The sequence below is a fragment of the Archocentrus centrarchus genome, chromosome 8 (assembly GCF_007364275.1).
Source record: "Archocentrus centrarchus isolate MPI-CPG fArcCen1 chromosome 8, fArcCen1, whole genome shotgun sequence".
Classification (NCBI taxonomy): Eukaryota; Metazoa; Chordata; class Actinopteri; order Cichliformes; family Cichlidae; genus Archocentrus; species Archocentrus centrarchus.
This window is the reverse complement of record NC_044353.1, coordinates 8,865,201-8,881,254: the sequence shown is the minus strand read 5'-3', so window position 1 is coordinate 8,881,254 and position 16,054 is coordinate 8,865,201. Positions and strand designations below refer to the sequence as shown.

At 42.2% G+C, this 16,054-nt stretch overlaps 1 protein-coding gene across 4 annotated transcripts in view; it reads right to left on the bottom strand.

Moving 5' to 3' along the window:
- The window catches only part of prr36b (proline rich 36b), a 35,666-nt gene extending 21,502 nt beyond the window's left edge, over nucleotides 1-14,164 (bottom strand). For 2 of the 4 annotated variants that reach the window (XM_030735487.1, XM_030735488.1), the window contains exon 1: nucleotides 13,843-14,164. The gene's annotated coding sequence lies outside the window, so the exon portion shown is untranslated. Of the gene's footprint in view, nucleotides 1-8,702; nucleotides 8,889-13,842 lie in introns of those variants that run through there. The other 2 variants (XM_030735485.1, XM_030735486.1) reach the window with 2 other exon arrangements.
- Between the last annotated feature and the right edge of the window lie 1,890 nt (nucleotides 14,165-16,054).

The window sequence follows — 16,054 nt, the reverse complement described above, 5'->3', positions numbered from 1 at the left end:
ATATCAGTATTATTAGAATTTATTGATATCAAAATTTTTTACTACTTAAAATTGGTAACGACATTTTCCCCAAAATGCTCTCAGGCTCTACTTAAAATTCTCTCTGGGCCATTAGAGACAGATGAGCAATTGTATAAAATATAAAGGGGTAAAAGAAATGAATTGTAAAACCAATAAGCCACAACACAGGGTCTTAACATTTTCTAGGAGAGCACTGCCTTCCTGTCTTAAGTAGTAATAATGATGTTTAAAGAAAAACTGGAACTGGGAATACAGAACAGGAAAAAAGTCTAATCCCTTTAGTTCTTTTTATTCATCAAACCCACCACACTCATACTCCTTAATCTTTAATACAAACCCGCAATAGCTATTAACACTGTGACCTAATTTGACACCAAAGTGAACCAGGAAATAAGACTATATCCAATCACTACTCCCTCCTCTCTCTCAGACTCTGGTGTTGGGTTTATGTTTGGCTACCTCTCTTCCCACAGCAGACTACAGCATCTGGCCAGGATCTTCATTTCACTGCTCCTCTGTGTGTGTGTGTGTGTGTGTGTGTGTGTGTGTGTTCGAAAGGGAGATAAATCCTGAGTGCATGTCCACAGCCAGACGAACATTTCTCTTTCTCCTGCAAGTCTCCAGATAGCTGTGAGATTGTGCTTGTTTCTGGCTCTCTGGCTCATACACCCTGCCCTGCGTCATCAGGATCATCAGTCAGTGGTAGGCATAAACAGGCTGGAAACCAGGGTAGGAATGTACCTTTTTTTCATTTTCTCTCAGAGAAACTGGAGGAGCGAGGCATCCAGGTCACATTAATACACTATCATGATTTCAGAAGCTAAATAAACAGAACTGAAGGTTAGGAGTTCGTATTTAGCTTGCTGCCAAAATGAAATTGCCTCCTGGACCTTTAATACTCCAGTATCCTGTTAGTGTTTTTGTCTTTATTTGACCTGTCTTTTTATCATCCTTTTCTTGCCAAGTTCCTCCTCCTTAAACTTTCTGGCTTCAGTTTTTTTGACTATTAAAAGAAATGTGAACTCGGTGTGCATTTTCCCATATTTAAGGCTTTGGGCCGATATCTAAATGTTTCTGCCATGCACAGCCCTCCTCAATGTGTTCCAACTGCTTTACTATCTTAAATTTCATCCCTAATTAATGCGGCTCTCCCAACTGAAACATCTTCATCGCACTAATGCTATTACAGGTTTTCATTAAACCTAATTCGATTAAAGGCCGTTATCACTTTCAAAGAGAGTGTTGCTGTTGTTGCTACGAGGGCAACATTTTAAAGGCTAGGCATGATAAATGAGCCCATTTAGACCTTGTAAAATAATGTTACAAAACACTGGACAGCTGTTTCCCAAGAGCTGGGTACAAGGGTTTAGTTGGGTTCCATTTGGAGTATCTTTTTTTTTAATCTTTTTATTTATCTAGTGAGAAATCCTCCTTTCCAACTTCATGCTTTACATTTCATTCAATGACACACATTTGTACAGCTGTGAGGCATAATTCCTGTATTCTCTAGACAGCTTCACTAAAGCAACTCTGGAATTTTTTTTCTTTATTTTTTGGTTCACTGGCACTTTAATTATAGCAGCTGGAGATGGTTTTACATTGAGGGAGTTACAATGAGATTATATTAATATGTGTAACATTACATAATGACAGATTGGGGTGCAGTTGTTTTTTTCTCCTGCAAACAGTCTAAGGCTTAAACCAATGTTTTTTATGTGGAGTTTACCAGTCTAATAAAGGTACAGCATTCCCTAGGTGAAGTTGACCCCAACACTTGCACTACTTTGCCGAGAACTAAGTGAAACCCACACTGACATTGAAATCTTACATAATACACAAGCAGGCATTTTTTATCACACATGGGACAGAATGTATTCAATGACCTGAGATGTAATGTCTTTATATTTGAGACAGATGGCTTTGTCAGCTCCATTTCCAAAACATGTTTCATATTAGGCACAGTGCACTGTGTGAAATGTTTACACCATAAAACAGTTAAATCTGAGGAGAATTTGTGGTCAAACTACCTTAGAAGAAGCAGCTGCACATTATCAGCTGTCCTGACCTCCCGTGGCCCGAGCAACACACAACTGCACACAAGAGATCTGCAGCAGAAGAGCTACTTCCTTCACACAGAGTGGGTTAGACCTGCTGTAGGCTGTGTCTAACTTTGATAACAAAACTATGATGAAATAAAGGTTAAAAAATGAATCTAAATAACAAGGCATCTTCTGAAAATGAAATCCCTTACAACTGAATTTACAGTCACAGGACATTTTGTTAGATACACCTGTTCAACTGCTTGTTAATACAACCTAATCAGCCAGTCACATGGCAGCAACCAGATGCTGAAGTTCAAACTGAGGATCAAAATTAGGAAATGTGACTTAAGTGACTTTGAACGTGGCATGGTTGTTGGTGTCAGATAGGCTGAATATTTCAGAAACTGCTGATCTACTGAGATTTTCTCCGCACAGCCATCTCTAGGGTTTACCGAGAATGGTGCGAAAAAGAGAAAACATCCAGAGAGCAGCAGTGAAAATGGTTGCTAGTGGTGCTATAATGGTGTGGGGGATATTTTCTTGGCACACGTTGGGCCCCTTAGTATCAAATGAGCTTTGTTTAAACACCACAGTCTGCCAAAGTATTGTTGCTGACCATGGCCATCCCTTTATAACCACAGTGTACCCATCTTCTGATGGCTGCTTCCAGCTGGATACCATGCCACGTCACAAAGCTCAAACCATCTCAAACTGGTTTCTTGAACATGACAAGAAGTTCATTGTGCTCAACTGGCCTCCAAAATCACCAGATCAGGACCAAAACTTGAGGAATTTTTCCAGCGCCTTGCTAAATCTATGCCATGAAGAATTAAGGCAGTTCTGGAGGCAAAAGGAGGGTGTGGCACAGTAAAAAAAACCTCCCGTCACTAGCAAAAGGATCACACTCAACTTTATCAGTAATTGCAGCATTGGTCACGCGTAGAAAGACAAACAAGACAACCAGAGATGCCTTTGTATCTGCAACTTGTAGTCATAGTTTGGACCAGTTGCACATCACATACAGGAGCTTCAAAACCATGGTTGTCTATGGATTACCCCCAACACAAAGGCATAAATGAGTCTGGGTAAATCGCCTGTTCTTATGTAGCCCTTTTTTTACTCTACATGAGCACTCAAAGCACTTTATGCAACATGTCTCATTCACACAAGCACTTTCTATCCAATATTCCCAACTAGACGACTAATCGTTGCTATTGTTGCTACTCGGTCCCAGACATACTAGTCGGTTAGCCTAATTGTTTAGATTTTTATTGATGCTCAGTGATGTAAAATGGTTGTCCTAAATGTTATGCAACCATCTGCCACCACCTCTGACATCATTATAGAAAAATGCCATAACTCTGTTAATCTTGGCCTGATATTTTTATTAGGTTTAATATTGTTATAACGCGCAGTGTTCATAGTGCACGATGTGCGGTGCCACACAGTTAAGCAGCATTTAAAGTGCAATTAATTATTGAAGAATGAGATTAATGATTTCAAATGACTTTGTTTAGACAGTTTTTGACATTGTCCATTAAACAGTCCTAAAATGTAACTTGATATCTGAGTGTTTCTTTTTTTCCCTTGTTCTGTCGATTAAGAAATTAGTTGCCAGGAACATCCCTAATTCCCACACACAATCATACAACAATGAACACATCGGGAGCAACTCAGGGTTCAGTATACTATTATTGGCATGCAAACTGGAACAGCCAGTGATCCACAGCCAACCCAACATCATTTTTTGTCACACAGAGACTTAAAATTAAAACTCAGGCTAAAAACAATAGCTGCAGACAGCATGAAGCTACAGCTCCACCCTCTGTGTCTGACTGATTATCTCACAGCAAACATTAAATGTCCACCCTCTGTGTTTTCAGCATTGTTGACTTTGTAAAAATGTGTTTGTCGGCCTTCGCAGTGGATCCAAGTCATATGCTTGCAGCATCCAAGCGGCATCCTACACCAAATTCCCCACAAGCCTCAATGATGAGCTGCACAGTAACTGAGAACAAAAGAAACCCACACAAATACAAAGACAAACGCACTGGTTCAAGCATGGAATCAGCAAACACCAAAAATGGACTCCTTTTTTCCTCCCATCATGACCCTCACACACACACACACACACACACACACACACACACACACACACACACACACACACACACACACACACACACACACACACACACACACACAACCCGCACACACACACACAGCTCACATTCTTTGTGTGATAACTATTCACTGGATGAGAGGCTGGGTACACCCTGGACACACAATGTGTGATAACCCCTCAGTGTGATTCCCGTTTAAATATTAGTTACTATAGCCTAAGATCCCTCACGCTGTGTTTACTGTGTATAAGTAGAAAGTAAGTATAAGTATCAGTTGGCATTTTAAATTGATCTCATTTACGGGGCATTTTCTTTTCTGTGTCTACATTCAGTCTCTCGCAAGTTTGCTGTCATGCCAATTGTGTGATATTTGTTTATGTTGTCTTTTTTTATTATACTTAACAGGCCTCAAGCTAATGATGGGCAAGCCAGCTCTGCAAGGTGAGATCATCCTCCTAGGCATCATCCCTTCCTAATACCCACACCGGGACATGAACGAAATGTGTCTGTGCTCTCACTTGTGCGTGTATCCCAGCCACGCTGCAGTGTTTAGGCCAACGCTGTCAGTAACTGGAAGGCATCCAACTCTGCTGAGGGATCGAAGCTTTACTGACTGTCTAGACACAAAAATGGCATTCTTGAATAATCAGGTCATCAGCATATTTAAAAAGCAACCCGGTATTTCAACCCCCTTTCTTTCTTTCTTTTTTTTTTTTTTTTTGCATCAAGTGCAATTACTATTATGTGTGCACGTATCAGCTGTGCCTGTTTTGAACACAGGAGTTTACATTTAAAGACTGAATCTGTTTTTTTCTTAATTACAGCAGGGTTGCTTTGATTCATTATGCAGATTAAAATTAATAAGATGCAGTGTTGGTTACTGAGCTAAATGATAAGCGCATGTCAAATGCGTTCTCAGGCTGTGGTCTGTCTTCACATCTAACTGCAGCGACCGTCAGTTAGAAACAGGAGACTTTGCCTCCTCTACACAAAAAGCCTAAATCAAAGTGTACCGTGCCCCCCCCCCCCCCTTTTTTTTTTACCAAAGCCAACCAACTGCCCAAAAGCATTTATGAATCGCTGTGGTGGAAAGACAAGTCTGCTTTCACAGTACACAACTGTGTACACACACATGCATTCTGTGAGCCTTCTTCTGTCCTCGGGGTGTACTCTAAATAGTAGTGAAAGGGAGGGATTGTGGGGGGAAGGAAGCGGCGATGGAGATGGAGATGGTTGTGGTGGGGGTGGGGTATGGGGTAAGGGTAGGGGAGACACAAGAAAAGATGCAAAAAGAAAAAGTGAGCTTGTGTAGACGATGTAACTCGCCGCTAACTCGCCCAAGCTTGATAGAATCACTTGAAGCATAACTAATGCCTCCGTAAGAGGATAGAAGGTTCGAGCAGTAGTGCTATGTGATTAATCAATTTTATTTATTTATTTATTTATTCAAAATTCAAAAAGTACAAGGGTTATAAAGTTTATGAGTAATTATTTTGAATTGTGATCTCAATATTGACCAAAATAAACCTCAGTAAATTTTTTTTTTTGCCATAATAAAGCAGTTCTGCTGAGCAGTGAGGGGACAGGTTGTTGGTGGGTCAGGCCTTGTTTTTGAAGACTTTTTAATGAGCATGCGATGGCCTTTGACCCTGTATTTGACCTGCTTTATCTCCATAAGCCACAAACACAAGATAAAGAACAGTGCTGGATGCTCTTTAACACCCCTCCTAGGCAGGAGGGGTGTTAAAGAGAATAGGGTGCATAGGTGTCTTCCTTCCTTCCTCCCTGACTAATTTTACTACTAAATTTAATTTGAATTCTATCGATCAAGTAACTTCATATTCATATTTTTAACTATGCCACATACAAGCATTAATATTATACACACTTTCGCTGTCAATCTAACCTTTTCTTCTTCTTTCCTGTGCTTCACATTAAATGGCACAAAAGCTCCAAACTTCTCTTTTCAAGGCGCACAGCTCCACAGAGCTGCTTCAATAATTTACGGCTTACTTGCTTCCAGCCCCGCTGCTCATGGGTAAGTGGGCTGATGCAAGTGGCTACAGATTCGACGCAGCTTTACTTGTGACTGTGACCAGAAATTATCGAATGAGGTTGATTGTGTGCATGGAATCATGGTTGTGTATAATGACACATTCAAGATGCCACACGCTGGCACGGTGCCTCGGATTGTCCATTCATCCTACTCTAAATTACAACAAGTAGTCTCAGTCAGCTCTCCATCCCATTCATGGACACTGGGTTCCATTTATTGGATTAATCTTTGAAATGGAGATTTGTGTAATCCCCATTAAATGTTTTTCTATCTTTTCCAATTTTTGGACATTTATCTACAATGGAGGCAAACCCTAGATAAAAATGTAAAAAATACAAGTGATTTGAATGCCTTTTTTTCAAACCATTAAAAGTTACAGTTCTACAAGAAAATTAGATTCTGTCTCTGGTGGAGTGGAGCTGTTCTCAAATTCAGATTTGGAATATGTCGCAATCAGCTGCCCCTCCGGTGAGGCTCTAATCCTGCAGGGGTACCACAGTCTTACACTGCAGCTGGCGACAGTGGTCTTTGTTCTGCTCTGCAACCCCGGTAAGCTCAGCGTAGGGACACATGAAAAAGTTCTCCACATGCTACAGGTTCTGTAATGGAGTGGCCTCTAATCTCTTGAGGACTGCCACTGCCACCTGCAGCCCAGGACAATAGACTTGGAAAAAGACCAGTGGAGAATCTCTGGAGAGGCGCCTCGAATGACATAGAGGACTGCCACAATAGAGACCGGTCAGCCAAGAAGGGCCAACTGGCTTGAAGCGAATGAACTGTCAAAATGAGAGCTGAGAGGCTGGAGCCGTTCTTTTGCCCACAAGAAAAATGCTAAAATGAGTCACCAATTTTTCTTGGGTTTAGACGTGTGGGAAACACTGGTATGTGATCCCTCATTAAAAATAAATAAATAAATCCATCCCAGTAACTGAAAACTGAGTAACTCACCAATGACTATCCAAAAAGTCAAATATTCATGTGCAACCACAAACATTATGCCTTTTTAATAAAGCTAAAATGACAGACTATACCATTTTAACCATATTCTGAAATGAAGCCTTGATACAGAAGGTGGGTTTAAGAGAAGAAGAGTAATGCAAGAGTAAGTATGGAAATGGTGCTTAAGAGGGTGGCTGGCATTGATGCACATCAGAGACATCTGACTGCTGAATGTTTCATTAACTCTTGGCCACATCTTGGCAGAATACCAACAACAGACCGACAGCAGCATCAGTCATTGATATACAGCTAGAGGGGAGATATTTCCTTAAGTATAGACTCCCTCTCATCTCTGCAGTAACCTATTTGACTATAACTCAGTCAGCATGAGGAAGTTACAAGTTTATATCGCTTCATCACTGCAGCCATGGACTCATCCCTGTGACACTTAGGGGGATGGCTGACAGCTCACCCATGAGATAAGAGGCTGATTAAAATCAAACAAATCATATCCTCATCGTGTGCATGGGGATGGAGGAAAATAACTGATTGTTATATGGTAGCTGAAGGTTCATGACACCCAGCTAAATTCTGCTGCCTCCGTCAACTTAATGCTAATCACAGCGCACATTTTCCTCCAAACACCCCCGACATGAGGTCGGGAAAACTGCCTCTGTCCTGCACACAAATAAAGTGCAAACAAAGCTCGCCGCTCTCCACGGCATTCCCCACAGACTGTGGGAGGGATGAGTGAGCAGAGAGAAAGACAGAGACAGAAGGCAGCCAAAAAGGAGGAGGGAGACAGAGAGTAAGCTTCCATCAAAGTGTTGTGCAAAGTTGTGAGAAATCTGGCTGATAATGCAACTTTTTTTTATTTGACACACTGTGACTCTTGCAACTTCTCTCGTCTTTTTACCATTTTTCTAACACCAAAGCTCCGTCCACACAATCAGCGTGCAGATCGCTTTATATGTGGTTTAAATCTGATGTCCAGCTGATTGTGGGCATTTCAGACTCTGGTTGTGTAGATCACCCTTTAACCTATTTACCACCCTATCACATGTCAATCAAAGCTATATCTGTTTTTCTCATTGGTACTTGCTTCAAAGCTCAGATAAATAACATAACAGATATCAGATAACATATATCTACCCTGTAGCTGCTAGAAGTGGCTAACTCTCATTAGCATTTCATGGCCAGTGATCACCACAATACTCCTAGTCTTTTCCTGTGTGTATACAGATACAGGGTAAGACTATTATGTATTTTCATTTTGTAAGTAAGAGTCTAGTACTCTGCTACCTTATCTCTGATCTATGTTGTAGCTTAGCATCTTCATGGTCCACTTTCACTTTAATGATAAAAAAGTTGACACCATTGCTAGGCATTAAAACATCTAGACATTTTTAGCATTTTCTCCCAGACATTATATGCAAAATACACCCAAAAACAAGTGCATGAAAATACGACTAAAAGGTAAAAACTTTAAGAAGGTGGATGCTGCCAATTACCCAGACCTACCTTACAGACAGCGGGACCGCAGCAAACATACACCTGCTTGTCAAGTGAACTCCTTAACGGTGTACAGTACAGTCATTCCTACCAATTGATTTCCAGCTGTTCTGTGGCCTGCTCAGTAAGAAGTGAGGCACAAGAAATACCCTGCTGATGGGAGGAAACAAGTCTTTTTCTGTCTGTTTGCTTGTTTACTCGGCTGAGAGGGAGCAGCAGATTGTGTGACAGTCACCTGGATCACAGAAACATGTGATCGGAAAGGCTGGCACTAATCCTCAGGACTATTTGGAGGCGCACACTAAGATTTTACAATGTCATCAAGTGATCAACTGAATTAAGGGTTTACAAGCCTATAAAAAACACACATTCATGTTTATTAAGGTTCTAACTCTAATTAAAAAAATTAAATAAATATTGAAGTTTAAAACAAAGGGTCAAGAATGCCAGTGTGTATAATACATCCATGCTGTATAGTACAGCACCCCCCCCCCCCCCCTTTCCCCTTTCCACACAACATACGCAGTATGCAAACACTTGAGGCCTTCCCATAGTATATCCCAGCCCGGGAAACTCAGCACCCTGGGGACAGGAAGATTAACACATGACAGAGCTCGTTAACCCTGGACAAAGAGAGATGCTAATCTTGAACAGTTAGCTTCGACTGCCCTCTGTTTATGTGTACTGACAGAATATAGCAACACAAAGAGCGAAGCAAGGAAGGAATATGATGCAGTTAAAGAGGCCTTAGTATGTCCCAGAAACTAGACAATACTGTGGAGAGCCAGAGCTAGAGGGGCAATCAGCCCAACAACAATAACAGTAGAGACAGAGCCCAACTACAAACAACGGCCCCAATGGTGAAGGCTCTACTACAGTCTGGCTGAGCTCCACCACCTGCAGGGATGACCAGCAGGGCAGCGCAGAGCTCAACTGTGTGGATATTGATCGCACAGGAGAAAGTGGGGAACCAGGCAGGCAACTCCACAGATGGCTAGGGCAGTGAAGGAGACAGATACAGACAGAGGAAGTGCATTAGTGAGGCAGGTTCCTCTGATGCTTTTAGCTCTCCCCCCTGGGAGATAAGAGAGATGTTGATGACATGGTTTTAGAGAGAGGACAATTAAAAAAAAGGGAGGGGAAAACAGGGACAGAGAGAGACAGCGAGAGAACAGAGAGATGGGGGACCTAACAGAGAATCTAAAGCTAATTTGTAACTTGAAGAGCTGCTGGATCATCTCCATAATGGGCCGTCTGCCCACAAACAAGCTCCTCTCGGGGGGTAAATGAGATCAGGCCAGCCCAGGACCAGCTGGTGGCTTGGATCAGTGGCACCAGAAAGAGCAGATACAGAGACAGAGGAAGAGGAAGAGTGCAGAACCCAAGCATCTGGACAGGTGCCGGTGCTCTCTTGAGATTTACAGAGGGGACACGGACGTCCACACGCAATGTACAATTGGAACGTCTCTGTCCTTAAGAGGATTATGCCGTCATCTTTTAAGTGGAACACGGCACGTTCCAGATGGAATCTGATGTCTTGCAGGATGGCAGACAGATTGAATGGTCAGACTGATCAGCACCTACTAACAGCAGCCTTCTAAGAACCACACATCTGGCCTTAAAACAGAACATCCATCCAGAAGAGAGGTGTACATTTAGCACTTCACAGGCACTTGGTGGTTTATTTTAGAACAAAGAATGAAAAAGGCAAAGCGAGATTTAAATGTCAACAGGGTAAACTGATATGACAGAGAAATAAATTGGCCCCTACAGCTGCTTATGGTAAGGGGAATCTATTCTGTCAGCGCTAGTGTCAGGCACGAATACCTATCATTCCAGTTGTGGCTATGGTGAGGACATTAATATAATCTTGACCAAATCAGCCACTAGGAAAACACACAGCAATGGTGATGCATAGATGACTTCATCAACACCATTATTCCCGAGCCAAATGACTGATAGAGCAACCCTAACTTTGGACCAATTTTTACCATGTCCAAGACCACGTTGCACCAAAAAAACAAGGCGCCACAAACACAATGTGCCATGAAAAATCTGATCTTGAGGCCTAGCAACAGGGCTGTGAACCATGTCCATTATCCAGCCTCCCACCAGAGGAATTCAGAGCACCCAAACACAGCAAATTACTGCAGCTGCTGGCAAATACAGTCTCAAAACCGCGTCGCCAGTTGCCAACTGCATGCCCTGACAACTGTGATGCCACCAACCGAGGCTCCTATCAAGGCTGAGCGGCCAGACAACAGCAAAGTTTATCTCTGCTTTGTCCTCACTGTGCAAATTCAATGTGGCGCCTGCGGCGGTTTCCTCAAGCCTCAATCAGCCAAAAAACAAAAGGAAATGCAGCCAAACATACTGTTTCTGCTGGTGTTTTGATAATCTCCAAACAAGAAACTATTGTGCAGCTGTTGCCATGGATTAAAAGAGAGCTGCAGGCGATAGTGGTAATTTTTAATGAGGCCAAGAAGTGCAAGGGCCACGGGTTCAGGCTGAAAAAAAAGCTCGATGACCAGAGGCGCAGGTTTGTCCTTGTCACTGTTGAGAAGTTCAGAGCTGGGGGGATTTCATTCTGAGTCACACACCCACCAACACCAGCCCTTTGACTAAGGGCGAGCTGACACACAAGTCTATTAATGCAACAATCATCTCCCCCTCTTGAGACCGAGGCATGGGTTGAGAGGCCAACTTGGGGCAAAATAGGTCATTAGAATTTAAATTGCCTTGAAACAAATGCTTATGAAAGACCTCTGTGAAAAAAAAGAAACAGCTATGTATATTTCAGGTGTTTTGCACAGAGAAATGCAGGAGGAGAGACACAGTATATTTGCAAGTCTAATGGTCCAATAGGCCTAAGCAAGGATTTATAACATCCTTTTGTAGACATGAGCCACAACTATTAAGTTAGCTAATGAGTCTTATCATTGTTCCTATTAAAGGGGCTCTAGTATGCCAATTTCCAGCTCCATAGTTTTATTTTTGGACTCCATTAGAGTAGCTTTGCATGATTCACAATTCAAAATAATCCTTATTCATTTAATACTGGGCTTTGGTGCAGCCCCTTAGTTCATCCACTGTCTGAAACTGGGTGTTTTAACTGTCTTCCCACTCTCTTGAAGGTAATTTTCTTTTGACTGGCAAAGAAGAGAGTTGAACATCAGGTGGGTGGGGCTTATTTGCCTGAGATGACCATATTAGGATTATTTGCACTCTCTGACATCATACAAAGCCAAAAGTAGAGGAAAAAACAGTCTGAAACATAGTGATTACTTGTACATAAGCTGATTTCATCATTTGAAACTTTGGCCATGTTAATAAAGTGCATAAATAAAAACCCAAATCAACTCTCAAATTCATTTAAGTCAACATTTTTAGCTGTAGTAGCTGTGCAGGCTATGGGAGACTATTTGAGACACTGGCGCGCTTATTCCTTGTGCACTGCTAACACTGTAGACACCCACACCCTTGTTTCCATTTCCAGAACACTGCCAGGCAACAGAAAGATAAATCCTAATAAAAAACATAAACAAAAACAATAAAAATGGAGAAGATACAACTAAAAAGAAAGCAGATTACCAATCAGATTTTTCCTAATTACAATGATCGGCTTCATTGTTTAGTTTCTGACAAATCCACTACACACAGGCACGCACGCACACACAGTGCCTCTGGCAGTAATCCCCATCCTCCAACTAATAATCTTTCTGAAACATCTTAAATAACTTCATAAAACAGAGTGTGGTTTTCACTGGCAGATAAATTTAATTTCACATGATTGCATTAGGTGGCCTGCCTGTCCTCCATTTCCCTGCCTCATCCCACCGACTCTGTGAGTCAGCCATTCTCTCATCCACGCACCGGAGAGGGGGGCCAGCACACTCGCTGATGGCTTAGCCCACCCCCTGACTTAAGAGTCCTGGAGTGTCTCCAAACCCCAAGCCTGAAAAGTGTTCGTATTAGTTGCCCTGGGATGCCGTTTCCTCACAGCACCGTGGTCGATCACCACTCATTATTTTGACCAAACCATGCCCACTGAGGCCACGGATCTTGAGACAATTTACATCCCTGTCTGAGCCACCTCAGGGGAAGAGAATACAGCTGTGGGCAGAGGATAAAGATTTTCAATGCTTGCATGTTTGCAGTTTATTAAATGCTCTTGGCCAGGCTTTGGGAACTGTCAGTATCTTCTCCTCCCTATTGTTCAACAGAGAGGGAGTGTAATCTGTCTTGCTGCACTCACTCACCCAAAAAAAAAAAAAAGGGAGTCCGCGAGGGAGCAGCTATGGCCCCTCCAGGTTTACCCCCACAATCCCACAATAGCTGATCACTTTTTGGATTTGGGGGGGGGGGGGGGGGGGGGGGGGGGGGGTGACATTAATCACCTCTGATTACATGCCAGCATGAGACTCTGCACAACTCTCACAGAGATTTTACACGCTCCCTCCAGGATGTAAGCAGAGATTTGCTTTAACGTGCTCCAAATACGCCCAAAGTTGGTCTGTTGAGTTAAAATGAAAACTGAGCGGGCATCTGCTGATTTATTACCACGACTTCAGCCCCCTCCAATGAGACGACTGAAACATTGCTCAGCACTCACACTACTTGGCTCATCACAGAACAATGGGCAGCCGCGACGGAGGATGGAGAAGGAAGGGGAGGTAAGAAGGAGGGAAAGTTTAAGGTATAAATGCGGATAAAACGGTCACACAAAACAGGGGAAACACTCTGAAAATAAGCGAGAGCGTAGATTAAAAGCATTTAGCTGTTTTAGGGTTGGTCTAACAGGTCCTCCGAGCACTCCCAGCTACCGTGCGGTCTGCCACCGCCCCATCAAGCCCTTTTCTCCAGGAATCAAAGTGACTGAAACGGAGGGGCTTGCCCTCAAAAGGATGAGGTGACACTAAAACAAAACCATTTCTACATTTTTAGCTGCGCTTTCAACGCAGATATTCATTCACACAAAGAGCAAGCCTCTAGTGTTTAGCCTTAATGAGGAAACAAGTAATAACACAGTAAGTAAGTAGAGCAGACACTCTGACATTTATGTTAAACAGTGGCTTTTAATTAGCTAAACACCACTTATTCTTAACTGACACTAGCACGCTAGCTAAAGCTAAAACAAGCTCGACCTTACCAGTCCGTGCAGCGGCGAGCTAGCAAAATCCTCTCCAGCTACGCCCAGTGTTAGCCGGTACAACCAGACTGGATCCTCGAGCCCGGGAAAAAAAAAAAAGAGAGAAAGTGGGGATGAGGATTAAAAACGAAACCGGGAATGAGGGAGTAAAATCAAGGGAGAGCTGAGCGGAGCCGAGAAGACAGACATTAAAAAAAAACTTCTGGATCTCAAGCGCTGTTTTTCACAAGTGATGTGCGTCCCCTGAAAGGAAGAAAGGAGGAGAATGAGGCTTCACTCCTCTGCCTCTCTCTCTCTCTCTCTCTCTCTCTCTCTCTCACACACACACACACACACACACACACACACGCGCGCGTGCGATAGCAGACCGGTGAACGGATGGATGGACAGGCGGAGGAGAGGGCTGCCGCTGCCTTCAGGTGTCTCTGGAAATGTCGTAAATATGACAGCTCTAGGTATGAAAAAAGTAAATCTGCTACAACAACAAAATATTACAATTAAGTGATGTTTGACTGGTAATGTAAAAGGGTTACTCTTTTTTGTTTGTTTGCTTGTTTTTTGAAATTGTCAAACAGCTTTTCTCAAAAGGCAACAAAACAAAGAAATGAATAAGCAATAGTTCAGTATTTTATGGGTTGCAAGACTATCTTGACATGTTAACAATCTATAGTTTCAGCCATGTTGAGCTGCTTTATCATATTTTCATTAAAGGTTATGTTCATAAGATAAGATAAGAAATCCCTTTATTCGTCCCATGGTGGGGAAATTTGGTTTAGCGGCAGTAAAGGTATAGCACAGAGCACAAACAGCAACTAAGATTCAATGAAAATAAAAATATAAAGTATGAGTCAAAGTAGAAAGAAAAATCTTTATAAACAATATGTATCAGTATAAATAATATGTACATAATGGAGGACAGAATATATTTTATGTACATATTATGTTACAAAATTGATTATATCACACCAGTTTATTACACTAAATATGTAAGCTATTGAAAATGAAGTCTATTGCACAGTGCTAGTAATAGTAGTGGTTAACATAGTGGACTAGTTCTATTTCTGGGAGCAGTGCTGGTTAAAAAGTCTGACTGCTGCAGGGAGAAAAGCCCTGCGATAGCACTCCCTCAAATATTTTGGGTGCAGAAGCATATCACCAGTGGAGCTCCTCAAAGCTGTCACAGTGTCATGCATGCGGTGGGTCATTTCCAACTTCCAGGGATTCCAACTCTTTTATTCATAAACTGAACTAGATCTACATGATTACATCCATCCATCTTCTTTTGCTCATCCAGTTCAGGGTTGGCTGGAGCCTATCCCCTGCTGTCACAAGGGCAAGAGGCACGGTGCATCCCAGACAGGTCGCCAATCTGTCTCAGGGCTAACACAGAGAGAGACACGCAATCATTCATGCTCACACTCACACCTATAGACTATTTAACCCTAGAACACTAATATGCAGTTTTGTAATGCTATCACGAACTATAATTTACCCGATATTATATACCAGATAAAACATACTTCCCATCAGAATCTATTAAAGTACAATACATGGCAAATTTAAGTACTTTTCTTTAATTTCTGTCTATACAACATCTCATGAAATGAAAAAGAAGGTATCATGGGGGCCCCTATACGAAGGCTCTAAAATTAGTTAAAAATCAGGGAATCATTAACAAAAAAAACAAACAGAGAGCACATGCAAACTCCACACAGAGAGGCTCCAGACTGGCCTCAAACCCAAGATCTTCTTGCTGTGAAGCAGCAGTACTAACCAGCCCTGTGTGACTACAATTAGTTGAAAATAATCCCAATTTGTCTTATGCCTGCCTTCCCCTTTGAGTGCATATGATGTCTGAAACATACAGTTGTAGCTCCCTCTTAAGTCAACTTTCTTCTGATTGGCTGCCATTCCCAAAAAGCAGGTTTGAACAGCAGGTGGGCGGGGCTGCTACAGTATTCTGCCTGCCTGAGATGGCCATAATAGGCATATCTGCTCTCTGTGATATCATAAAGCATCAAAGGTAGAAAAAAACCTGCAACTGTGAATTTAGAGCAGATTGACACCTGATCTAGAAATGATTTATTCCTGCATTTCTATCAACCTGCGTACACTGTAGAGGAGAGTTTAAAGCCACTTTTGGCTGCTCTCTTATTCACAAGGGGTTGCCACAGCAGGTAGCAGGTAGCTATGGAGCCATAAAATAATCAGA